At 33.3% G+C, this 27,810-nt stretch overlaps 1 pseudogene across 1 annotated transcript; it reads left to right on the top strand.

Moving 5' to 3' along the window:
* On the top strand, positions 1–26,109 carry LOC148598137 (uncharacterized; annotated as a pseudogene). The gene is made up of 4 exons (XR_015918709.1): positions 1–201; positions 22,986–23,051; positions 24,044–24,273; positions 25,679–26,109. The product of XR_015918709.1 is annotated as an uncharacterized LOC148598137 (transcript).
* The last annotated feature ends 1,701 nt before the right edge of the window (positions 26,110–27,810 follow it).

The following is a 27,810-nucleotide window of genomic DNA, read 5'->3' as shown; positions in this document are numbered from 1 at the left end:
ATGGAGAGTCCAGCCAACACATTGTCTAGGATTATCAGGGAAGTTTGTAATGCCATTATTGAAGAATATACGGATGAGGTGATGACTGCACCGACTGACTATGATTCAGACGAACGGAAAGCTATTGCCGATCATTTTATGAACAGATGGCATTTTCAACAGTGCTGTTGGGCACTGGATGGAAAGCATATCGCTATTAAGGTAGACCTAGGGTAAGGGACACAACTCTTAAAAATCATTGAAATGTTTTTATGCAGCATTTTATATCCATCTTATGCAAGCATCTAATTAACTTGGATTTATTTTATTCTGCTTCAAACGAAAGCTTGAGAGGCTTTGGTGAAATTGAATATGATACAATTATATCACTGATTTCATGATTTATGTCCCTTACCCTAGGTCTACCTCCTTAAGAAACCGGCACACTCAGGGCCTTTATATGTCTCAACTACAAGGGATTTTGCCATAATTCATCTACCGACTTTTTCTTTTATAGTCGTGTACACTGATATCTCTGTGACTTGAAACATGTCTTTAATATTTCTACAAAGACATGTGATTATTCATAAAACAAACACGATAAGTAAAATAGAATATACAGACACATACATAAAAAATATACATTCTATATACATTATTTAAAAATCTTGAGTTTCCTAGTTTGTGTTTGTAGTATTATTAATTTTTTAAAATTTTATTCTTTGTACATGTTACTTTCAGAAAATTACATTTGAAGTTGAAACCAAATTCGAACAAGCTGTGACATCAGTTTGATAAAGAAATAAATTCGGTAATTTCAATCTCAGACTTCTCCCGCCAAAACGTCACAACTTTGATATCAATCCACCAATTACAGAATCTAAAATTCTTCCTGAAAATATGGATAGGATAATCAATTGGTTATCGTAAATAACCGAAATATGATCACTTGTGCCAAGAGCGCTCGAGGATTTAACTCGTGACAATATTTTGGTTATTCACACTTTCCAATTAATTATCCTATTATACATGTACTATAAAAGTGCATATAAATTAATACTTTCTTATTCACTTTGAAATCGTTTTATCTTATTAGCTGAACACTACATTTGTGTCATTAGAATCGTAGACTCATTTATAAAAAAAATGGATGTTTCTGGTTGTGTATATTACCCTCTGAAATACAGCTAAAGCATGCTTTGGTTCAACGCCACTTTTCCAACAAACGAATTGAAAATATTGGCACCCCCCCCCCCGAGTAACGATAGGTAGGAACTACGTATGGACGGAAGGACGGACACACCCATCACTATAGTTCCCACTTTGAAAGTCGGGATATTAAAAACGATCTCCAAACAATTGACTGGCTGTGGTTGAACGTCCCTTGTCACAAAGGACAAGAACGACTTACCAATAGAACAGACCCTGCTCTGAACTAGTCAAACAGCCAAATTAAAGAAAGTTGATATTATTGTTTGCACCGAAAACAATATGTTTGGCATAGCTTTTTGTTTAGATATGTTACAAGAAATACATGATGCGTATTTAAAACTTAGCGTAATAACGCAAAAAACAATTAAATCAGATTAGTTGACGATAATACGATTCCATGGTTATTTGTTTGACATCTGACTTTACAAGTCTCATATTTTAACTAGTAAAAAGCAGATAAATGTTTGCAAAATTGTTAGGGTTACATGCATATGTATCACATTATTCATGTAAAAATATAAAGCATGTAATTATACTCATTTCACTTTGGAGTGTTTGAACTTGTCAACAGCAAAATACAGTCATCCTAGTTATCTGGGGTGTAAGCGGCTTGTTTCTATGGTATACAAGCTACATGTAATGTTTCTTGGTCAAATAATGAGATCAATTTTATTCAAATTTGAAAGTGAACTTGTGGATTGTGGTGCCAGTAATACGGGAGCATAGAGGTGAAATATGTCTTTTCTTACATAGTATAAGTTATTTAGCTGTATTTAATTAGAAGGGACTCGGTGTATGTATCTATATAGTGAATAAGGGTAACAACAAATTCAGTATAAACAGATGAATTACCTTAACGAATAATTTTTATCATTGTGTGAAAGTTTCTACAGAAGCACATTTAATATACATCACATGAATCGTATCATTCACATGCATTCTTCTTTAATAAATAAAGTAACACCAACCTTCCGTGTATCCCTTTAGTTTGAATGGACCCATTTATTGTTTTAGTGCGATGGGGTTTGAAATATGTAGCAGAAGGTCCTTCATGGCGATGTCCGACTCGAAATAGGTCAAATACTGAGTATAGTCAAACTTGTATAAAACGACCTTGCAATGGAGAGCATATTTGTGGTTACATTTTTTAAAAGACAGAGGGAATTTATATACATGTTTATTTCACCAATATAATACACTACATAGAAAATGTACGCGTAATGAACTATATTTTAATCACGCTCCCCCATTGACCTACCCTTAAACAGAGTGGAGGAAACGCTCTCAATTCCACATGGTGTCTAGGATTAGGTCAACCGCAATATTAGGGCAATAATAGTTAAAATTGCCACAAGCACTCTGATAATTTCCAGTGTTTTACATCCATTTCGGGCACGAATTGTTTCGCATATTTGTTTCCAACATCCCTGTCTGATTCGTTAATTTGAATAAAAAAGTTGTTTTTTTTTTATATTTTTCTGGTTCCATTAATTAATTTACAACAAACAAATGCATACTAGCACCATCCAATAAAAAATCGACCCAATACTATAACATTAATCGGAAATATCGGTTCTAGAGAACCATCCGTGCATAGATGCCTGTGAATAGCACTGAGAAATATAAGGGAGGTCCCTTAATGGTTTTTCAGCGGGTCCTTTTTTCTGAATTTCCTGATTCACTAATATTCTAACAAGCATTGTGTATCAGCGATCTCATTTACAATTACATTATTGTTAATTTAACTAGTTTATACAGTACTATGATATGGGAAACAATTAAGCACTATTACAAGCCGGTGGATCCAGGATTAAAATAAAATAAAGCCTTTGACCAAGAAGTTAAAGCAGTGGAGTATGAAGATGGGTGGTGGCTAGACTGTCGTACTTACATTTTCAAATATCTTCACGGATAGAATGATTCCTGTTATACGTCCTGATATCTAACTAACACGTGTTACAAAAAATTGGCATAATCACTCTCTAGGTAGAACTGATTCGAAAACCATTGTTGGCCATCTTGATTTCCGCCATTTTCAAAATGGCCGCCATATTTTCAAAAAGGTGCACATTTTGCAATCTGCACGTCTTTAAAATGGTCTTTAATACATCATGTAAACCAATATCAGCCCTTACGTTTTACTCTTGAATAATAAATAGTGGAATAGTAATGTATTTACATGATTCTTCTGTTATTTTCTACGTTTTCTGATTCGAAAGACTTGGATTTGTTACTTCTGGCGTCCTGTTTGATCATTGTCAGAATATTCGGTTCTGAGTGTTGCCATCTTCTTTCTGTGCTGTTGTCTGTGTCGTTTTGGTCTTTTGTCCTATAGATATTGATACCAGGATGTGTAATTTTCTACATTTTCTTATTAGTTTATCATGTGTCTTTTTATGAATGTAACCAGCTTTGTCTAAAAGTAATAAAAAAAAAAAACAAAACAAATCAATAGAGTAAGTTGCAAACAATACCATGGTACTATGGTACAATTTACTGTCTTGGAGTGCAACATGGGGTTCAGTGTTAAATTTATATTGTTTAGAAATAAAGTCGTCCAAATACATTACCTTTCATGGTCGTGATGTAGTATCCAAGTTGACGATTTGCAAATTGAGATTGTAGCTTTTAAGGTCCTTGTTGACTTGTTGAAGGGAACAGATTGAGTTACAGTGTTATTCGAGGCCGAAATTGCGTCTCCTGGAACTGCAGAGTCTTACCTTTCAGCTTCATATATGACTAAAACAAAGAAATATCACCAAATAACTGCCTGCTTTATGTTTAACTTGCTCAGAAAAGCATATTTAAGCTCTCTGGAACCCATAAATCCTAATGATGTTGAATTAAGTTAGAAGTTCTGTTGGTGTTCAGAGCAAACAAACGTTCCACAATTCACTTTTTGGACTCCTATTTTGAACCTAGAACTCCTTCTCTCTTTTGTTAGATCGTATCGAGAGTCAGATTTTAGGATTTACAAAGAAACTTTGTAATCTCTAATACCTTATTTCTTTGCACTTGATCATGCCAATTATGCTCGATGGATTCCCACTCATCTTGCCCGTGCGGGTTCGGGTGTAAAAAGAATATATCTACAGCAGCTTATCGTAGCAGGCGAATTAATAGTGCTCAGAACCCTAGCCAGAGGCTAGGGCGCTATGCCCACTAAGCAATTGGGTTGTGTTCCCCAAGTGGTTGAATGAGGTAACCCTGGCATGCTGCTTGCTGGAAACGTCATGCCATAATACGGAAATCCTAACCGTAAACCGCAGTGATGAAATTTGTTGGAAAAAATGCCACGTTTCTTGCACGTTTAAGAATCCTGCTGTGGTATTCGATAGGAGTAGGAAAAGGCCAAATTGCCTGATCTTACCTACCTCTTCTTACACTGCTGGCTAAAATAATGACTGCAATATCCATGCACAGTCAAAATATAACTGAATCATACAAATTTTGTCTACTTAAACGCTCATTTTGTTTTATTTAGTCATATTTTGACCATATCAACACTTGTAATGTCCATTTAAAATACAATTTGTCGAACTCAACACAAAAATGCGTTGTAGTAGACAATCTTAAAACATCAAAGGAAATTTAGTGTTGAGTAGGACAGAAAATTTTTAATACAGCGTTTTGTTGTGTCGAGGTTGACTCATTTTTGTCTACCTCAACGCAAAAAGTGTTGACATAAACATTTTTAACAAACTCAACAAAAACGGTTGACATAGCCAAAAATGTTTACCAAATCATTTCATTATGTTAAGATTGACAGAAAATTACTAATGCAACGCTTTTTACCGTGTGTTACAAAATGTACTTTTCATAGACCGATAAATTGTTGATTGAGACAATTTGTGTCTGTGTCAGTCAAAAAGCGAATGTGGATGGTCACATCAGTCATTATTTCGTCCAGTAGTGTTATTTCGAGTGGCAATCAAAATTCGTCGACCCAATCATCATTGTCTCCATCCTATTTTTAAGTTCATCATCATTTCATGTTTATTTTATCATCCACTTCATGTACATCGCCTGGATATAGCTGAAATATTACTGCTTGGGCGTTTTACACCAATAATAAATTAAACACTCCCATACATCTTCGGGATATGCTATCTTTACATACAGTTCACCCCGAAGTCTACAAGGAATATGACAAAAGGAAACTTCACTGTTAGAAAGTCCGATAGCTATTTTTCAATTATTACTACTGATCATGCACAGGGACAAAATAATGATGTTGTGAAAGATGTTGATGGTGCGATAGGATTAAGAAAGGATCCAGCTGCTTTAAGGCGCTTGACGCTGACTGGACAAGAAATAAGTAGACTGATCGAAGAATTGATTGGTATATGTAGCAATTCCCGTAAGAAAAAAAGCAACACATCATGATGAAACATGTGCTGCCTAGAAAGATTTCATTTCGAAAGTTCACCAGCTTGAAGCTGTTATTACGTAAATGAGAAATCCCTTTGAAGAAGAATCTTCAGATCTGTAAAAATTGGATACAAAATATTTGACTGAATAATCAAATAAGTAAACTAACAAAGGGTGTAGGGTTATAAAACACATAAAGGGAGACAACTCTTCGAATGCATTGCTGTTTTTCACAAACCGGCAACCCCTATAAACCGACAATTTCTTCTTATCCCAGCGGTGGCCTGTTTGGAGAAGTTTCACTGTATATTTGTGATTTATATAGCTATGGATAGATGATTGACTTAGCTACACACATGTGATATACATATCTATGTGTAGATGATTGACTTAGCTACATACATGTGTACATATGTTAGTACATATTTTTATATCCTTTATGAAATGAAGGAGACTTATTTAATGCTACCTGTATTTTTTAAAAGCCAATAAATTAATTTGAGATAAAAACTGTAATCTGATTGGTTAGAATAATTTTGTTATATCTCAATGGATAAAAAATATTGACTCGCCCCTATTCAGTTAAATTCAGAGCTACTTTTTCATGTTTAAAGATAAAAATATGTTTTAAAATTAATTTATAAGAATTGGCTATGATAAAAATTTTGTTTATTGAAAAATAACATAAATTTTCGATGTGCACATTTTGTTTATTGCACATCGCGCAATAAACAATATGCACATGGAAAAATTTATGTTATTTTTCAATAGACAAAATTTTTATCACAGCCAATTCTTAATTAAATATTGATTTGAAACAACATGAATTCAGATAAGTAAATTATTGTACAGATATTGGTTATATACAGGTTTTGGACTGACATTTTATGATGTATTTTGAAGGACTAATTTATTGTTTTATTGATACTTGACATACTTATAGAATCTTCATAATACAAGTTATAATGATAATAGAATTTATAATGTCAAATCATTTTTAAGGTATATATACATACAATACAGTATAATGATAAGACTTGTCTGAGTAAACCTATGATAGGGGTCCAAATTAACACTAATCTGATGGCTGGGGCCCTAATTTCTGGACCAAGACCTTATAATCTATTCATGTAGGTCCTGGACTCGCTGTGTTTAAAATTTACTCTTATTGGAGATTTTTTTCTATCTTCTGGTGGACCTTTCATAAAGGATTCAAAATGTCCAGGACCTTTTACTCTTGAAAGTAAATTTGATCCCCTGTATAAACTCTACCCAATTCCTTTTGTAATTCCCTTTTTGTAAATTTAGTGTTGAGTTAATAATGTGTTATTTTATTGCTTCTTGTAAAATCTGTCATGTAAATTATACATAATACATTAATTTATCAGTCACCTGCCTTCTCGTAATAACAAAACAAATATTTAAAAGCATCTATAAGGCTCCTATGGTTTTTTTTGTAGAAGAACTTTAATGTTGCTTTCCCATTTAAAAACTCCTAAATGTGGCCCTCTGCTTTATATAACGAGAACAAAAGAAATGGCGATGAATTTTAATTTATTCTATTATTTGTATAGTTTTGGATGTGAAAGTTTTTTTTTTTTAAATCTTATCCTGTTAATACTGAATTGGAACATTTTACTATGTGTATTTTACTTCTCACTCTCCTCATACAAAACTTTGCGTGGATTGTATATTTATTATGTGGAAGTTTTACTGTCTGTATGACATTCATGAGACCTTGACCTTTGATTTGAAGGCCCAATTTGTTTTTATCTGCTGCTATTGACCTAAGTGTACATGCTATATATTGAGGAAGGGGAGATTTATGCTTGAGTTCTTTTTTAAGTCTATTATTCACAGAATAAGGATGATCTTATATTGTACTTTCTTAATGCACAGTTCTTAAATCACTGATAGATGAGAACATTTAAGTGCAGTTTACTACTAGATAATAAATCTCACTTGATGAATAAAATTCCTTGTTAATTTGACACTTTAAAGCATACCATTAAAACATCAATAAATCATAGGATACCTTAGGCTAAAAAACCTCTCTTATGCTTAAATGCACTTTAATAAGCTGCTGTTCTTACTTTAAGCAAATAGTAAATTAATGGGGTGTTACAAATGATAAGCAACATCAGTCTCTGTACACCTTAATATTGTATGAAATGTGTATTCAATATTTTGTCCTAATTGATCTTGCAATTATACCATTTTCATTTTGTTGTATTGTTATAGTTCCAATCTTTCTATTTATTGCATTTTTATATTTATTCTTAAGTCATGATACTTCAAGAATGATATGATATATATGATTTATGCATGTCAAAAACCCACCGAATTCAGTTTTATTTTTTGTTCGGAAACTGATAACATAACCGGTCTTAGTTTTTCATTTGGTTGTTGCATTTTTGAGATAAAAATTATATGGGTTGTACATGAAATCGGCACTTTGCAAGAGTTATCGTTCTTGATTTGGTTTCATTTGATTGATTTTTGTGGTAGATAAATGTATGATTTTCTTAAAAGTGCAGATCTGAAGGCAGAAGTAATTATAGTGATGTGAAAGTATAACATATATAGACTGAAAAAGCATCGTCTGTTTGCTGAGTTTTTCTACACCATGAATCACTTTACCATTGACAGTGTCTGAATTTTATATGAACTGGTACTTAATTCCAGTCAAAACAAAGTATTGAAAACAGGAAAATAATAAAGAAAAAATTTCATAATCAAAATGCTCGAAGTACATGTAGTAGAATACTCCTAACTGTTTAACATTAGAAAATCTTGATAATCATGATTATATTTTTTGGTTATGTAAGATATATTACATATGTCTTTTCATATCAGTATAATATTAATAGGATCTACATGTAAAAATCAGGTAATTCTATGATATGGGTTTCACACAGTAAATTTTATACCACTGAACTTTTTGTTCCAATGTAATGTACATGTATATATTATATGTACGCCAAATAGTTAAAACTTTGTTTTTAATCGACAAAGGATGGGCCAAAAATGATTTTAAAGTTTCGTAATAAAGCAACTAAATTTTTGTTCAAAGAGTAACCTCCCTTTCATAAATGAATTTCAATGCTTTCTGTGTATTTTATTTCTCTTTGATCGTTGAAGTAAATCAAAAACCAATTATTCAACTTTGTGAAAGGATGCATTTGCAATATGAAATGGGTGCAATTTGTTTGAAAACAAAATTTGTCATGTGCCACCCACTGCCTGATTTTTGCATGGACTTCTTAAGTGTTTTTGTTTAGACCAAGCAATATTGTTATGCTGTTGTTGTTTTTACCATTGTTTTAATCTTGTAAGAATTGTTATGTATATAAAACCTAATTTATGTAGAGTAATGTTTTCACCTTGATCAATACATGCCAGTTGATAAGATTTGAATTTTATATCTCAGTTGTTTTTTTTTTATCTTAATTGGACGAGATTAGATCTTTATTCTCAGCTGGTTTTTTTCTTGATTGGACGAGATTAGATGTTTTTTTCTCATCACATACATACAACATATGTATATTTGAACAACATTATTCAAGGAAGCAACATCTGTAGATAAGTACAACATCATTTAAGGGGAGGGGGCAATATATGTAGATACATTCAGGGCGCAACATATATAGATACATTCAGGGGGCAACATATGTAGATAAGTATAACATTCAGGAAGGCAACATGTGTAGATACGTACAACATCATTCAAAGAGACAAATTATGTAGATATGTACAGCAACATTCAGAGGCAACATATGTAGATATGTACAGCAAGATTCAGGGGCAACATATGTAGATATGTACAACATCATTCAGGAAGACAACACAACTGACTAGTGCATGAAGCATTGCAAACACCTGGATCAGTGAATCAACATGACCGACTGTCGAAGGAATTGATATTGATTCATGCTTGAATGAGGAGGAAGAGAAGAAGGTTGAACATATTCAGATAAAAAAAAATTGATTAGACAAAACATGGGTTAGAAAAGAGAAGGAAACTGAAAGAATGACAGATTGTAGGAAGAAATCAAGATGAAAGAGAAGGAGTTAGCGAAATACAAGAGAAGAAATGAGATTTCTTTTAAGACCCAGAGCGCTAAAATCTGATTTTTGTTCCAAAGACACGCGTCAAATGAAATGTAGACAGTTAAAAGCTTTGATCGTTTTCGGACTCTGAAACAGATGAGGACTGACCCAGTTTTTTGTGGATACTTTCTGCAAGTAAGTTAAATCATACAAATCTACAGCCATGTTTTATAAGGTTATAAAGTAAGTGTTACGTACAGCACTGAATTGGTCAGTTCTGATATGAAAATGCCACCTAAACAGGAGAAAAGAAGGACAAACAGAAAGTCAAGTCTGGTATCAACTCAAAGAGCTCTAATAAGGATTCGCTTGGGAGGATAATTTTAGGTTTAAGCAATTTTATTGACAAAGATGTCTATCTGGGAGAAAGTGTTGATCTGTTGAACTGTGCTTAAGAGACATTAAAGTGGAGCATACCGTCAAATTTGTATTGACACCAATGGCGCTCATTTGGTAGGATCCTTTGTCTTTTGATCGGGAATTATCAATGGGAATATGTTCGGCTGCCCAGATTTGCCTAAGGTAACAAGTGCAGTTGCATTAATGTACAGATGTTTTGAGTATTTTTTAATATCTTGACGATTTCGCTGGTGTCGAAATCTGAGAACGCTTACATATGGCATTTAAATACTTGTAACCTGTGGCATCACAGAATCGAGTCATAAGGGGTGTCCCCCATCCTCCAGTATGGAGTCTTAGATTTTATATGTAATTAGGTTTCCCACTGTGCGGTTTCCTTAACTTTAGAAACTCCTATTTGAAAGTACGTATTATGTTTATAAAGTTTATACGATGGTACATTTGTTCCGTTTTAACATTCCTTTTTTCTATGAGTAAATTGCTTGAAGTTGGAGAACATTTGAATATTTGAGTACACATTGAGAATGTTAGAATACGAGATATTCAGTCGTTGATAGGGAATTTAAATTCTTTAGCATCGTGTGTCAGACCAGTTAGAATTTTCAAGTCAAGAACGATCAGTTTATGATCAAGTAGGTGACATGGAATTATCTTCAGTAGTAATTTGAAAGACATTAAATGATGACATACATTCCTTCCCCTGTACAATGGTGTCTCAGTGAGGGCTATCAAGGGGTGTATAAACCGGATTGCGAACTAGCGTCGGATGCATGCCTTCCCGGTTAGGTGTGTGGTGTAGGGTTGACCTCTTTCATATAAAATTTTCAGATTTCATGATTGGTTTGAATCTGCATATTAAAGTTTTAGAGCTTTTGAACGTGATGGTGTTCCTAAAACGAGGCGTATCAAGTTGATACACACAAGAATCAAGCTGGTTTGTGACAATATGGTTTCAGTGTTGGTAATAAATACCGGCAGAACACATGACTTATTCATGCAATCATTTTTAATAAACGTTGTTTCTCTTGGGGCAATTCACGAGTTTGAAATTCGTGCGGTCCACATTCATGGCTCTGAAAACAGGAGCCCAGATTATTGTCATGGTGGCATTTGGGCTCTTAGTTTCAGTCTGAGTTATATGTTACTATGCAAGAGCTGTGGTTTCGTCTAACCAAATTTACTACTGTTGAGTACGAATTTACTGACTTTTGATGATTTATTATTGGATGTTTCAGGTCAACGTTTGATACTTCAATGGAAGATGTACACGTGTCTAAAAATCCGCTTTTGCTCATGGAACAAAAACAAAATATAGGAGAGCAATTTTGCTCTTATCTTTTTTCTTTCAATTTGTTGCTTTCCCAGTTCAATTTGAAACTGTTCGTTTGTTTATACAACTTCTTAGCAGATCGATGAAATTGATTACTACAATAAAAAAATACGCAATTGGTGTTCGTATGCTGCACCTTTTACTTCAGCGTTCTTTTCCTAAAATTGATGAATTTTCCATATTTTTTTTAGTATAGAGTCATAATAAGGCGAAACTCGTGGAAGTCAAAACAGGCGTTCTAAATAACACATGAAATTTTGTTTGAGCTTAGAAATCTTTTGAATTTGGACGATTGTAATTATGCCTATTTTTTGTTTGCATTTTTTTCTGATTACTCGGAAGTCGAACTTAGTTCCCGACAATTTCAATTATTTTGATACAGGGATGATTTTTGTCTGCTATTTCAAAATCCTGATTTTAACATTACGATTCTTTTTTTTTTACTATATATTTACTTCGGATTTTGCAAATTTCCGCTTTGTTTGCAGACCTCGTAAAATCATCCCTGTAAATTGATAGCACTAAGCATCAACTCGTAGAAAAATTTTATTGCAAAACGACATAGTTGTATTTCTTTTTCCAATGGTCAAATACAATATGGTCAGAGAATTCTGAAGATTCCTGTAGCTGCTAATCCAAAATCATATCTACGTCTATTACGGCGTATTCTAATATGTGTTCTTTAGTTCCAAGTTCATTCTTGCCATACGTAAACGGGTTCTTAAGAGGTAGACCTAGGGTAAGGACACAACTCTTACAAATCATTGGAACGTTTGTATTCAACATTTTACATCAATCTCATGTAAGCATCAAAGTAACTTGGATTGATTTCATTCTGTTTCAAACGAAAGCTTGATAGGCTTTGGTGAAATTAAATATGATACCAACATATCACCGATTTCTAGAGTTATGTCCCTTACCCCAGGTCTACATCCTTAATGTCTCATCAATCATATATCAATAGTTACTGCACTGCAAAGGAATGTTAAAACAAAAGTAATAATAAATTGTACAAAACTCCGTCCACTACCAATTGATTTAAATTTGTTTGTATAGGGTACGTAAGTCTCGTTATGTGACCCCGTGATTTCACGAGAATGAGTCCTAGTCTACTACTCAAAAGCATGTCATTTAGAGAGCGTCGAGTTCGGTGTTACAGACAAAACATCTTTTTGTATAGAAAAAAAAATACCAATAAAAAACGACAAATATTTATTTCTACATGATAAAGGTAGTAAAAAAAAAACATAAAATAGTTTACATTGTAATATAGTGTTTCGAATACCCGGAAGTAAACAATAAAGGTTACAGACCACGAATTCAACCAATGAGCATTTGGAACGTACGCAAAAATAGTCCTACGCAGAAATTACCCCTGTTCCTCATAGTGCTGTGAAAAAAGTTCTCATCGCATTTAAAAAATTTAAACAGTTTCTGAAAGGAAAAACATTTCTGTACATTTTATAGGTGATTTTGCTTCTTGTGATGTGAAGCCTAATCTCCATGATGATTTCTAAATATACCCCTATCTTGTGAAAACACTGGGATTTCCCATGCTATTTATAGACACTTCACTTCCGTGACCAGTACTGCACTGCAAGTCTGCTAACCCCACATGCCATTCTGAGGATTGTGAGCTGACATATGTAGAATCATGCTGATATATAGTCCTCTGCAGGTTAAAGTTAAGGTAAAGTCCAGAGAAGCCATTGAATATAGTGAAATTAGCATAGAAGCCTATGGGAAGTGGAATTAGTGGTCTCTAGCCTTAAATGCAGATCAGTCTTCGGTTTTCAATACGTTCTACGTCGGATATTCCGGTAAAGAAAATGAAACTAGAACGAGACTTACACACCCTATTGCCTTTATAAAATATTTTTAAAATGTTTATCTTTTTCACATTAACAAAAAATAACTTTTTTTTGTATTTAATGATCTTTTATAATGATGGGCAATGCATTAGAGGATACATGAAAATTTTCAACGGTGCATGTATATGACCCATAATGTTGAAATGTCGAAACGTAATAATTTTAACTTTCCAATTATAAATTCGTATTCAACCTACTGAGTTTATATTTCACAGTTAATTTGTTACTGTCGTACTTGACTTTTTGTACACTTACTAACTTCTAATACAGGAGTATATTCAGCTTTTGTTGTTTTCATCATGTCATTTGGTAGTTGTCATTACAATTTGATTGTACTAAATTTCCATTTCTCATAGGAAACATTATGAATCTTATCATAGAGAGTGCAAGACCAAGAAATTTCAGACACCGGGTGGTACGATTTCAACGACGCTCTGCTGAGTCTTTTCCGAGACCCTGAATCATTTCAGATTTAATTTATTATTTTTTTATTAGAATTTGCAGTATTACAAATACCCAAAACACTGAGACTTCATTCCTTGTATTACAATTGGTAGAACATCACTGTGACGGATTTGGCTTCCTATTTTGATATTTTGGGTTTGATTACTTCTTGTATACAGATAATTTTTGGATTTAGATCTTCCTATATCTTTGATTCTAATGCTGCTCAGATATTTCTCTTTGAAACACATGTACAGCATAAAAATTTTCAATATATATAATTTGTATTTGTGCGACACCCAGAAGAACTTGACACTTGCCTCATCTATCTCTTTTGCAATATGACGGATGCCGGGGACATGTTAATCCTTACAGGGATCATTGTGTAAATCCCGTTTCCATGTAACAGTTCATTTCACAATGTCATTAGTTTTTCATGTTTTTTTTTAAAATGTCCTAATCTTTCAATTTTTATATGTTATTCATTTTATTACGTAGTCTACATTTTGTATGTGAATCTCCCTTTTTTTTTATTCCTACGTATTGGCTAACATTGACCTTGAATTGTCCTTCTGTTTTGAAGTTGTTTCATTCCTTGTGTCATTTTAATATTTATTTTGAAATTAAAGTCCTTTCAAAATGAAAAAAAATTAAAATAAAAATTTCAGGCTATAAAGACACTTTTATCTTTGTAAAACGGGTAATAAACTTTAGATTTCAATGAAATTATGATTACCCTTCAATTAATATATTAAGTTACGTTAGAATACTGTCTTGTTGACAATTATAATTTCTCACATTTATATTTCAAATTTAACTTTAACTCAAATCTTAAGTAGCACTCCAGCTAAGAATCATGCAAAATGTGATTCATGAGTAAAAAGCCTACATATTTTTATTTTTGATATTTCGTTTGAATTACTATAGTAAACAGATATTAACATTTGCTTTTTCATATAACCCGTGTTCTTAGGAGATAAAAATTGTATTTAATGCACTGAAGATTTCAAAATTAAAAGAAATAACTCCGGAAATGACACTCAAATACAATAGAATCAATTGGGTTTTCAATATTTATTATCTCCTATGAGCCGGCAGATTTGAATGAATAATTACACATTCCATATTATAAACCCATAAAACAACTTAATTACAAAAATAAAGATATGTAGCCATATTTGGGGTGTATCACATTTTTCAGATTTTGCATGATTCATACAAAGACAGCTACTTAAAGCGTTATCAAATATAATGAAAACTGCATTGTTGAAGCTATATGATTTTATTAGCCAAATTATACGGTTCTACAAAATATAGCTGAACAAATAAACATTGCAATTAATTGCGTCTATCTAAATTGCATCAAACAAGTACATTTCCGTTTAAGAGCTAACCTAAAGGTGTATTTACACTTGCTAAAAACGTTTTGGTAATACTATTTTGTATTTAGGTTACACACTGGTGTATTTGTTACATTTCACCATACCCGTTTATTTTTCTATCCAAAGGGATTATATATACCTGGTTATTTTTATCCATGTCTACCATGTTAAATTTTGTTTGTTGTGAATCATTAAATAAATGATTATAAGCATTCCATCAGTTTTTACGTTTACAAATTACAACCACAACAACAAATGTTCATTGATGAGATTTGTTCATGAATAAGTTGTCGTATTTGGCTCCCCATCATAAGATAGATAAAAAAGTTCGTGCTATATCCAACAAGTAAACTAGCATCAAGGAAATGAAGTATCGAAGCATTCAAATACAACAGTGTTTCATTTTGATATGATATGTAACTAATATATTCATTTTTCAGCAATATGTCTGTTACTCTCTCATTCATCCATGACATAGAATAAATGTTTATGGCCTCCGAAACCATGAATATTACACAAATGATTATAAGTAATCCAAGAGAACGCCTGTTTCTCCTCCCTTTTGCTACAGGAACTTTTCCATTAACGCCTTCCACATATGCCAATGTGGTATGTAAGTCTCGTCATGTGACCCCGTGATTTCATGAGAATGGGTCCTAGTCTACCATCAAATGCATGGGTATTTGTCATTTAGAGAGCATTGAGTTCAGTGTTAAGGGCAAAACATCTTTTTATGTAAGAAATACCGATAAAAATGATAAATATCTATTTCTGCATGATAAAAGTATTAAGAAAAAACAGAAAATAGAAGATTTTGCAATGTTATACAGCGTTTCGAGTACCCGAAAGTAAACGATAAAATGCAGATCGGTCTACAGAACGACATAAATAAAGTGGCAAGTTTTTTTTTAAGGAACTTTTGAGTAATAAAAAAATTAATCTAAAAAAACTGAAAACAGACTGAGGTGAATACGAGTATAGTTTCGGGAATTTTATAAACAGCATCTACTACAAAGAACTTGAGAGTAATCATGCATTGGAACCTTGATCTTAGCGGAAATGAAAATAATGTAATCTAGGGACCAAGGCTAGACATTGAAAACAGATAATTATAACAACGAACAAAAAATAACCAAAATAATACATACGAAGTAAAAAAAGTAAATGAGCAACTCGGACTCCACTATAAACTGGGAGCATGGACTAGATGCACCGGTAGGGTAAGCTTTTTCTGCTTTTCTAGAAACACCCGCCGAATTGCTAAACAAAAATCAAATCCGGGGTAAACGAAAGGGGAAAGGAAAACTGTGATACGTTGAACAAATCGGTTTTCATAGTGCAGATGGATACACCGTAACGATCTACGAGTTCATGATGACGACCATAAAACTTCTGTAGTGATGACTTCAATCTGATAGCAACATATCCCTGTTCCAGAAGCCAAATTGTTAGAAGTCTAGCGCGATACAAAAAGTCTGCATAATTAAGGCAAGCTCTGGCACAACGTTGTGCTATAAAAACTCCATTCGCTAGTGTTTAAGGAATGTTGCCACAGACGGAAGTAGAGTTGACAATACTGAATGAAAAGTCATTGCGTTTGTCGTTTAGTTTATGCTTTAAAACGTTTAATAAGTTTTTTGTGTTTTAACTGAATTTGCTGTATATTTAATTGTGTATTTAGTTTTTACGTTGTTAAATAAAATGTTCTTAAAATATGTCCGACATTCGAGCTACACCAATATTCATACGCAGGTACTGCTTAAATAATTATTAATATTTTCATGTTATCTTTTATTTAGAACTGTTGTACTGTCCTAGATATTTACATTTAATTTACATTTTTTTTACATGGAGATATTTGATTATTCCTTTATAACTCTTATTTTCAAATTATTCATACAATTTATAATTAATTGACGTGTCGATAATATTGAGGCCCCAAATCAAACTGTCCTCTAAAACAAATAGATAGAAAAGATTACAAAATCGATGAGCAACTGACAGTGAGATTATTTTACGCTTTATAGGAATTTTAAAAATTACCGATGTACATGAGGACAATATATTCTATCGTCATCAATACCAGGAACAACTGAATAAAAATATAAATGCAAATGAAATATCTTACAGATTTCCCTTACAAAGAAAACTTAAAGATGATGTGGATGTGCTGCACACAAAAGGAGCATACGTGGTCAATTGTCAATACACTAATCTCCGGCGTTCTTATCCATATCTGACAAAAAAGTCATTAATAAGGTAAGTTTAAAGTCTGTTATGATTTGTTAAAACCTTGTCCTTGTCAAAATCCAAGAAGCATATTACATATGTATAAACATGATTGTACATGGATTCATGTGTATGATGACGACATCAGTATTCCGTTTACATTAGATTTGATTCTCCCAGTATGCAGCTTAAGTACCGGTCATACATGTAAGAGGGATGACTCCGACAGCGACATGCCATTTTGATAAAAAATGCATATTCAATTCCATAGGATAAATGGGGCATACGAAGCTGGTTTTCTATTTAACGAAAACACACTGATTGATTGAAAATTAGCATTTTATTTAAATGTTGTTCAATAAAATCAAAAGCATATAAAATAGGAATTACAAAATATAGACAGGATATACAAACTTTGCAATTATAAGAATTGTTTATTCAGCCACCCAAGTATGCCTTAAACATCTAACAGCTGACATCCCGCAGTCAAGTATGCCAAAAATATCTTACAACTGACCTCCCGCCACTCAAGTATGCCACAAATATCTTACATGTACATAATGAAATAAAAAGGTATATTGATTTACGTTTTGTTACACAAATACTGCCTTACTATAATTCAGAGTATTTTCCCTGTATTCTGTAACCTCCAAATTTTCTGCTCAGCTTTGTTTCTGAAATTCTCATGTATACGGAATTTGTGTTTTTTTACTCATATTAATTTTCGATTTTCAAACTGTATGACAAGTGGTTCCAGCTCCAGCTAGCAACAATGTGTATGTCACTGGCGAAAAGTGAGATAACTTCATGTTCCAGCGCATATTTTATGTATTGTGTCACTTCCCACCAGTTTACAAATACATGAAAAGATAATAGTACAGTTTGAAACTATACATTAGAATGATAATGAAATTGTTTCGTATTTATATGTTTATTCCCGAGTTTCGCTAGCTGCCTAAGCCATAGATCAATTTATGATTATTTTGAGTACAATAGCTGCCTTAGACTATGCATACCATATTTTATCATTTTCCTTTTTAAACTAAATTCCAACCTCCTTATTTAAAGTGACCTAGCTGCCTAAGTCATTCTTGGACAATCTAGTCAATTAACCAAGTCAATATTCATATTTATATTTGACTAGATAAATTATATTTGGCATGTAAGTAACTTACCGCCTAAGACAGTCTAATAATATATGTACATTTAAAATGGGCATGTAAAGAACTAAGTAAAGCTCTGGCCGCCTAAGTCAGACAAAGCTTTTTATTACGGGAAAGATAACAGATACTGGCACCAATCTACCCATCTGGTTGTCCAGTTAATCAAGCGACAGTCTATTTTGTCCTAACGTATTCTTAAGTAATTTGATAAACTTGTTTCACTCCCAGCTGCTTAAGCTCAGTCTGGAGTATAAAACCATGAAATAAACTTACTTTTAACTTATGATCGGGTTTCTAATGCACTTTTTGTAGGAATCAGATCGCCACCTCCCCATGTATTTTATCTTATCATCTGAAATATTTCTTACATGAACTGCTGTTGCTGCCCAAATTCAAAAACTGTGGGATTTATAGAGCTGTTTGTCAAAACCAAGGTATTCCAGTGCTTTTGAAAGAATAATACAAAAACAGTTCCGTGAAACAGGTTTTGAAGGCTTGTATGAAACTAATTGTCTATGAGTACTCCCCTTTTTTGCAGGTACGTAAATAAACAGTTGACTGTACAGCATAGCGGATTCCTTTTACTTGGTAGTTTAATTCTTACTGGACTGCAAGGTGGTGTTTGAAATGGGTCATTGTCATATAAACTGAAGATAGCATGCCATGTTTCTGAGTAAATATTACGGCTGAAAGTTCCAATATGTTCTCTGAATTTGAATTTACAGAAACTGTAATTTCCCAACACGCAAGAGTACATGGAAGGCCAGAGCGAACATAGATTTAATCAAAACTTCTTCATATGCCGAATTTACCACTAAATGTATCACCCCATCAGTTTAACCAAATATTGATGCGAACACCTTGGAACCCTGCTGCGTCCGTATAAAGATGCAGTGTCTCTGATAAGAGCCAAACTTCATCCAAAAATAGAGATTTCCCATTAATAGTGTCTATAAAGGACTTCCAAGCTATTATATCCAATCTCCCACTTTTCTTAAATTCAACTGTATGGTATGGTTTCTTAACCCCTTCCGGGAAACCAAGGAGCCTGCTAAGAAAAACCCTCTCAATTCTTACTACTGAAGATGCAAAGTTTAACAGTCCAACGAAGGATTGTAATTCTTAATTTCACCCTCCTTTTCTTCATAAAATTTTCCAAAATTCCCCTTATTTTTATTACCTTATTCTTGAGAAGCCTGGCTTCCATCCTTATTGAGTCAAGTTCGATCCCTAGAAAGGTTATAACAGCTGAGGCATGCTGAGTTTTTTTTTCTTTTTTAATCGGAACTCCCAAAATGATGCCACACATTTTAATGAATATATTCAAACCCATTTCACAAATGTCGGACTGTAGTGGGCCCAAAATTAAAAAAAAATCGTCAAGGGTATGAACCATTTTTGTAATGTTAAGATTATCGCTATCAACTGTAATATTGTACTAAATGTCTCAAATATTGCACAACTACTTAAGCATCCCATCACTGGACATGTATCTACAAAACATTTGTAGTCCTAAAATATCCCAAAAACTTCATGGCCCACTGGATGTATAGGAATCAATCTGAATGCAGAGTCACTATCAATTTTTGCACATGAAGTGCCCTTGCCAAACTCATTAATTATGGATATAGTATTATCTCTAGAGCTATATGCCACCTTAACAAACTCATCTAGAATAAATCTTCGGGATGAGACAAATGTTGTATCATTCTGAATTGACTTTTTTTTTAGGGACCAAACCAATAAGAAAATTTTTTCAAGGGAACTGAGTCAAATTGGCCACAGATTCTACCAAGTTTAAGGAGGTAGACCTAGGGTAAGGGAAACAACTCTTGAAATCAGTGATATGTTTGTATCATATTCAATTTCACCAATGCCTATCAAGCTTTAATTTGAAACAGAATGAAATTAATCCAAGTTACTTTGATGCTTGCATGAGAATGATGTAAAATGCTGAATACAAACGTTCCAATGATTTTTAAGAGTTGTGTCCCTTACCCTAGGTCTACATCCTTAACTTCCTTGGCAGTTTTTTGTTCAATTGCATAAACATTTTCGTGTGCTGACTTCAAGTTATTTGACATTTTGAACTTCCGTAGCCCTTAATATCCTATGCGAGAGTCAAGAGTGAAACCATTGACCAAATATTTATAAATCTTATTATCACATCCTTCTAACAATAATTTCAATGTTTTTGAGCACACAGACATTACTATCGGGTGACTCTCATCACGTGGGCGTGGAAATACACAGCTACATTGCTGTTGATTGTTTGTCTGGACATTTACTGTCATGTCTACCGTTTTTACATTTGTACGGGTGTGTGTATGGGCATCTTTTGTTCGTGCACGTCCATGTTCGAAAACAAATCCCCAGTATTCACCCTTTGGAAATACTTGGAAGGTTTTTCGATTGGTGATGGACCTTGAACCCCCTGGAGGCTGGTAAACGAAGCGTCCTCTCCCGCGAGGGTCCTGCTTAAAGGGGTGTTGTCTTGGCCATTCAACTTGCAATTCATACAGTTATGTATACTTGTGTTTAATAAATTATATCATACATCATACATTTACTCAATGGATACACTGAATACACATCCTTAAAAGCAAGCATGCTTTTCCCATCTAACCACAACAAAACTCGACATGCAAGTGATATTTTTGTTTTCACTTTGATTCATGTACAATATATGCCGTACACATAGACCAAACTGTGCATTGTATTCACTGTAATTGCACAACAACCTAAAGTGTTAGACCAAACTGTATACTGTATTCACTGTAATTGCACAACAACCTAAACTGTACTGTGAAGTGGAGAATTATCCAAGAACCAGCACTGTGAAAATGTATTGATTTTGAGTACTGTACATACTCCTGGACTATACAGGCTTTAAATGAAATAAATGCTTTACTTAAAATACCTGGACTCTACAGGTTAATATACATGTACTATAAAAATGGACTGTACAGGTTTTCACAAGCGCATCAAAGTTAAGTGGAAAGTTATAGATAAAATAATGTGTATTATATAATATATATATGTAAGTACTATAAGCTACATGTATCCACGTACATCCACCTGAACTTTACAGGTTTTAAATGAAATACATGCTGCACTGTTGTACATAAACTTGGACTATAAATGTTGTTTACTGTATAATAAAAATACTTTTTACTCATACGATGTGCATTGATATGCACAAAATTACTGTAATGAACAAATTTTATAAATATGGCGACATGTTATATTATGTGTAACAAAATTATTTCAAAATTGTTGCTTTAATGTTTAATTGTCACCGTAACTTTTTAACATAGTCTAGTAGTGTTGTCCCTTGCGACATTACGAGCCTGAACAAATGCTGCTTTTATATTCCTAGAGTATTTTGACAGGTCAAGGGAATCAAGGTGAACTCCCCCCTATCTAGCTCGTAATTTGAAGCCATGGTTTCCCTATTCCAAACCCGTTTTGTTGGAAGAACTTGACAGCTTCGTCTTTCTCAAACATCTTTCACCCCTTCCATTTAACCAATTTGTATCGACGTCATACCGGATCCGTTTTGTGGGTTCTATCCTGAATAAAACTTACATCAATATAATTTGAAGAACCTCAAATTGTTTCAAGCTGACTACTAGCTGATTCAGTTCCTGGACAACATCGTCTACAGGTTTCTCCTTGCACGAATCATTAGAACCAACTTATAGCACATCTATGTCTGGTTTATCGTAATGAACCATATGCAGCCCTTTGTATCTGACCCTGCTATACATCAAAATCATTGTATGATATACAAAAGTTTGCTTGTCCAGATGTGGCCAAGTAATTATCCAAACGTTAAATAAAGGAATGACCCAAGATCAGAACTTTCATCGTAATATGAGAGGGGAGTAAGCAAGATCAACTGGCCGTAACAGGTATTAAGGCTTGTAAAATTGATACACTAGACATTCAACTTTTAATCTGTAAAAAAATTTTTGCTCCACCAAAATGGCGCTTGCGTATGCAGACGACTGATCAGACTGTCCAAACAGAAAAACGCGCGGCTGTCTCATATTCTTTGATTGGTTGACCAATTAACATTGCGCTTCCATATTAGGCCACGACTGTATAAAACACATTCAAGGGAAAATAGTTTGCATGTACTTTAAAGCTCATTTGAAAATAATTTAATATATTTTTTCTACATCATAAATTCCTTTATGTCAAGGGACTTAATTACACTTATACATTAAGAATGTTCAGTTATTTGCGTTGAAAATGTTTTGCGACATGAAGTCGCTACGGGACATTTTTTTGTATTTGCTTTGTTTTACTGTTTTTGTTTGTTTGTTTGTTTTTGTAGGGGTCAAATAAGAAAAGTAACTTAGAACCAAAAACTTAGCGGAATGTCCAACATTAATAAGTACCCTGAAATATTTTATTATTTTTAATCTACAATAATGCCTTATTCAGTGAGCAATCGTACAAATGTTTGTGTTGTTTGTATTATCCATGGCATTTGGTAAACTTTGATATATATATTATTTTGATTCAGATGAACATGAGAGTATTCCTGCTAATACTACTTCTATTCAGTGCTATGGCTGGAAGTCATGCTTGGGTAAGATTACTCAAATGAACTGGGCTATTTTAGATAACAAAATGATACAAAAACCTAATTTTGATTACAAAATACATTAGGTTTAAATAGTTCTTATTCCAGTTATAATCACACACACCAAAAAAAAGTACCTGGATTCCTCAATAATGATAATGCAAATGTTAGTATGTTGTTCACGTATAATGGATAAATTCATTCTTACTATTTAACGGCCTATCAAGTGGCAATGAAATGTTTGTGTGGTCATCAAATATAGAAATATCAGATTTATTGCAAATTTCGATATGCTGTACACGTTGTTCAAGTAGTAACCTTTAATCAGCAGCATTAAAAGCACTCATATAGGTAGATCTAAATAAAAATTAATTGTATACAAGAAGTACTCAAAAACAAAACTGTCGAATTAAAATGTACAAAACAAAAAATGAAGCCACCGTGTTTCAGGTATTTTAAAATTTGAAATACTTCAAATTTTGATAAGTATGATAAATACCAAACACATCATTATTACTAAACCCTTTATCCACCTGCCACCTTGTATGTCGTTAAAAGGCTAGTAACAATTGCCTAACCTAATAGAGAATTGATATATCATATCGTTATTGTCCCTTCTACTACTGACTGCAGTTGTTGAAAATTCTTTTTTATGCGTAAATTATTTTGCTTAATCACAAAGCAAAGGGAAAACTCGTACGCCTCAATTTTCAGTAGCCCAGAAGACAATCATAAACTGAAAATGCACAAAACTTAATTGCTTGTACGTACTATATTTCTTCTAATTTTCTTAATTAATTTTTACTGATTTTGTTTAAGTCTTTCAGTCTTATATTTTCCGGTCGCGCTCACGGTATACATTGTATTTTCTTTATGATTGACAATTAAAAAAACACATGTTGAATCGCACAAGGGGCACTAATCAAAGAACAAAACTGAAACTAATTATTCCTTCCGGATGTAAAATTCGAAAAAGCAGATAAATATTTTTTTCATAGGGCTGGTGGCGAAGACACTCTTCACGAACCCCAACTTCTGGCACTCCTAGTGGAACACGAACTAGAGGAGTTACGGCAAATAAATTAGCCAATTCAGCAAATTACAAAGTTGGATCGAAGTCATGGAATTATTATGGTTGCAAAGGGGGACTTAAGTACTGTTTTTCGAACAAATGCAACCTCTTTGTCTACGATATGCTGAAGTCCGTCAATGCTAAATCCCCAAATCGGTAAAAAATATTTTTCCCTTTTTTCAATATAAATTACAGTCAAACATCGATAGCTCGAACACCATGGGACCATTGAAATGTGTTCGTGTTCGATTTATCGGGAGTTCGAAAAATTTTATCGTATATTTCCGTTTCTTTTTACGTTTTCGGTCCGAGTTAGACTTATAGTTAGAAATTGCTTACTTCCTACCAAGTTTTGATTTGTTAGTTCGTGAATCTTTTTCATTCGCTTTCGGAAGATTATGTTGATTTATGGAAATTTAAAATGCTGTGTTTGTGTTTAAAAACGTCCAGAGTTCGAGTTCCTTGAATTGGTCAATACTATGTTTGCATCTGATTTTCTTTGATTTTTTCATCATACCGATTTCGGAACATTCTCGAACTTCAATCAGTACCATGTTAAGATCGCAACTAATTTATTAATGATGACTTAAATATTAACTGTAATTAACTAAAATGACACTCATTAATGATTGGGTTTCAGTTTTTTACACCTTTTCTTACCCAAACAGACAAAATGGCTGACGAGTTCGAGTAGTGAGGGTTATTCTCTACGATTTATTACCGAACGGACCGACTAGTCAGTTCGAGTTTCGACAAATCGAATTTCGAGAAATCCAAGGGTGTTGATCATACAGCAGAAAATGTTAGTACTTTGACTTGTGATCGAGAAATCCTGGGTGTTCGAGCCACCCGAGTTCGAGGGAGTGAAGGTCTGCTGTATATCCATATTCACATGTTTTTATATACATATTATTTTTGTGTTTTCATTTTTGTACATCGATTTGTTTACAAATGTTGGTTAGAAGATTAGACGTAAACGTGTAAAAGGAATCGGTATATGCGAATGTTCTAGCAAACAATTAATAGCAATATTAAATAATAAAAAAGTATTAAAAATAAACGAATAACAAACTTTTTTCTTAATATTTTAACGCGGATTTCTGCTATCAGTGTTTTCAAACATTTATTACCACCATTTGTAATATCATTCATTCTTAAGTTCATTGGAATACCATTGAAGTTACGAAGTAAGGGGTGTGTTGCAATACAGTGTTAAGGTCAAATATACAGTTGTTATGATATGGAAATTAGATAATGCGAGTTGACATTTTGCATCATTCAAATTTCACGAGTTATAACACCTTATTCTCTATAATTCCTCTAAAAAAATTGCCTCTTTACATTTGGCATCTGTCATGAGATGATCCGTCTATGAAGTCACCAATTGGTACAGGAGAACAATAAAAAAAGTCACAACTAGCAATTAAAACGGCATATTTTTTATATCACATCGTCCTAAGCTGTGATATCACCAAATATCAAGTTATCCAAGCAGTAAAAACGACCAAACGATAAAATGACCAAATTATAGAGAAAATGTTTTGACATCTTTTACTTTCAGAAAATCAAAAGGATATTATCCAATAGGTGCTAACGAATGGGGAAATCCGAGATCTTCCTATATCAGGAGCACAGGCTGTTATAGGCGAGTTTACAGCAAGCAGGCAGGAGATATCATAGCCTTTCCTAGATCTGGCAAAAGTGGTCATGTTGGCATTGTTTATTCAAAAAACGAGTACATCAGTGCTGGAACATATCGAATTAAGAAGACTGGTTATCCGAAAAACGTACAAATATTCTGTGGAGATATCAGTATGATAACTCTAACTGCTAATTCGAGATCGACCCCAATTTTCTTTATATTCTGAAAGTTTAAAATAAATTCAACTATTTTTCTGTATCCACTCAGTTTTCTTCAATCTATACTTTACATAACCATGTAAAAACTTTTGTGCAAAAATTATAAACTTAAAAAAATAGAATATACAGTAGCACGCTTTGTTAACTTAATATTGCGAATATATACTAGAATACATAGTTTTTTTATATTGCAAATAAGATTTCATTCACTACAGCTAATTTCATATGCAGAGGGTAAATTCAAACATTTTACAATGTACACCTCTGCCATACAACGTGCTATACGACGTCTCTTATTCAAATTTGTACAGAACATCGCAAGCGGTTTTGCAGATTTGTAATGAGTAGCGCTGACGCCCCCGTGACTTTTTGTTCACAAAAACAGAGTAACTAAACTTCAGTAAGATTAATATACGGAACGGTCACGGAACAAAACAAAGATTTTTTTGTCTAAAACTTCAATAATTAAATACATGTAGCAATACTTGTTAATGTTAATTTCTTATTATATGGCTATTCCCTTTAATAAATACTTAGTCACGTGGTGCTGTAATAGTAAATTATTGTTTATAACATTTTTACTGTGGTCTTTTATGATGAAGTAAACAATTGAAAAGACATATAGTCACACACAAGATATGTTATCGATCCAAAAAAGTTAACATGTAGTTTTTTTTTCCCAAGACCTGTGTATTTGATTCAAATAAATAATATCCACCATCAGAAAAAATATTCATGAACTAAATAGAACTCTCTGATTTCATAGGACATGTAGAGATGTACAGCGTGCCCTTCTGGACTTTAAAAGGTTTACATTACCGAGGTTCAAAATACAGGAAAAATATGAAAAAGGACTGGTTCATAAAAAGTGTGTGGTTTTGGCATTGTTTAATGTTCTGTTAAAACAAGTATCACTCTTGCAAGATTTAGAAACATTTTAAAAAACGGAACACCAAGTCAATAATACGAAGTGTGCATACACCTAGAGTATTAACATAAAATTGAAACTACGCCGACCAACCGAAGTCAATAATATTCTTGGCAGGTTCAAAGGGAATCAAGGGAACCCGGACTATAACGGAAATCAAGAAAATACGATTTGAAGATAACGACTATAGGCAGAAGAACATAAAAAAACCAAAATAAAACATACAAAGAAAAAAACGAAAATGAGTCATCCGGGATCCGCTAAAAACTTTGAAAAGCATTGAACAGGTGCACCGGTTTGGGTAAGTGTAGAAATACTCGCCGAGATTTTTAGAAAAAAAAACGCATAATTTTGTAAATAAAAAACCTACATTTTTTTGGCATTTTCCACATTAAACGACACGCATTTTTTTTTGCCTTTTAAACATGTGTTTTCATCACAAGAACATTTTTAACTATTTTTTGTTTAACATTAGACCGTACTAATTTGATCCTATATTGCCTTAAAGACTGTTTTCAAAGCGGCTTTTTATCGATTTACTTCAGACTTTGGAGGCTGATTGATAAAATACAATCTTCGGCTTTTTTCACAGGCATCGGTCAATAGGCAATATTTTATTTCTGTACATAAGGATTGCATTTCTGTGTGTAAATGTTTCCGCGTTAGGTATTATGAGCGTGTACACTAAATTTCCTTTAAATTGGTCCCCTTTTAATCAAGCAAACATGCAACTACGAATATCTTTGTCGGAAGATACAACCACGCAAGAAAAATTCGAGCGCAATTGGCAACATCAGTGGGCAGAATGAGGCATATCGTGCAAGACGACAGGAGTCCATCGGAAAGGAGGGGGTATTTTGTTGGAAACTGAAAAGTAAGGCAACATGGAGAATAATAAATGTAAA

Source organism: Perna viridis, chromosome 14, assembly GCF_037379345.1.
Source record: "Perna viridis isolate PV_CMFRI_1.1 ecotype Kerala chromosome 14, ASM3737934v1, whole genome shotgun sequence".
Lineage (NCBI taxonomy): Eukaryota > Metazoa > Mollusca > Bivalvia > Mytilida > Mytilidae > Perna > Perna viridis.
The sequence above is the reverse complement of the archived record's forward strand: the minus strand, read 5'-3'. Positions and strand labels throughout refer to the sequence as shown.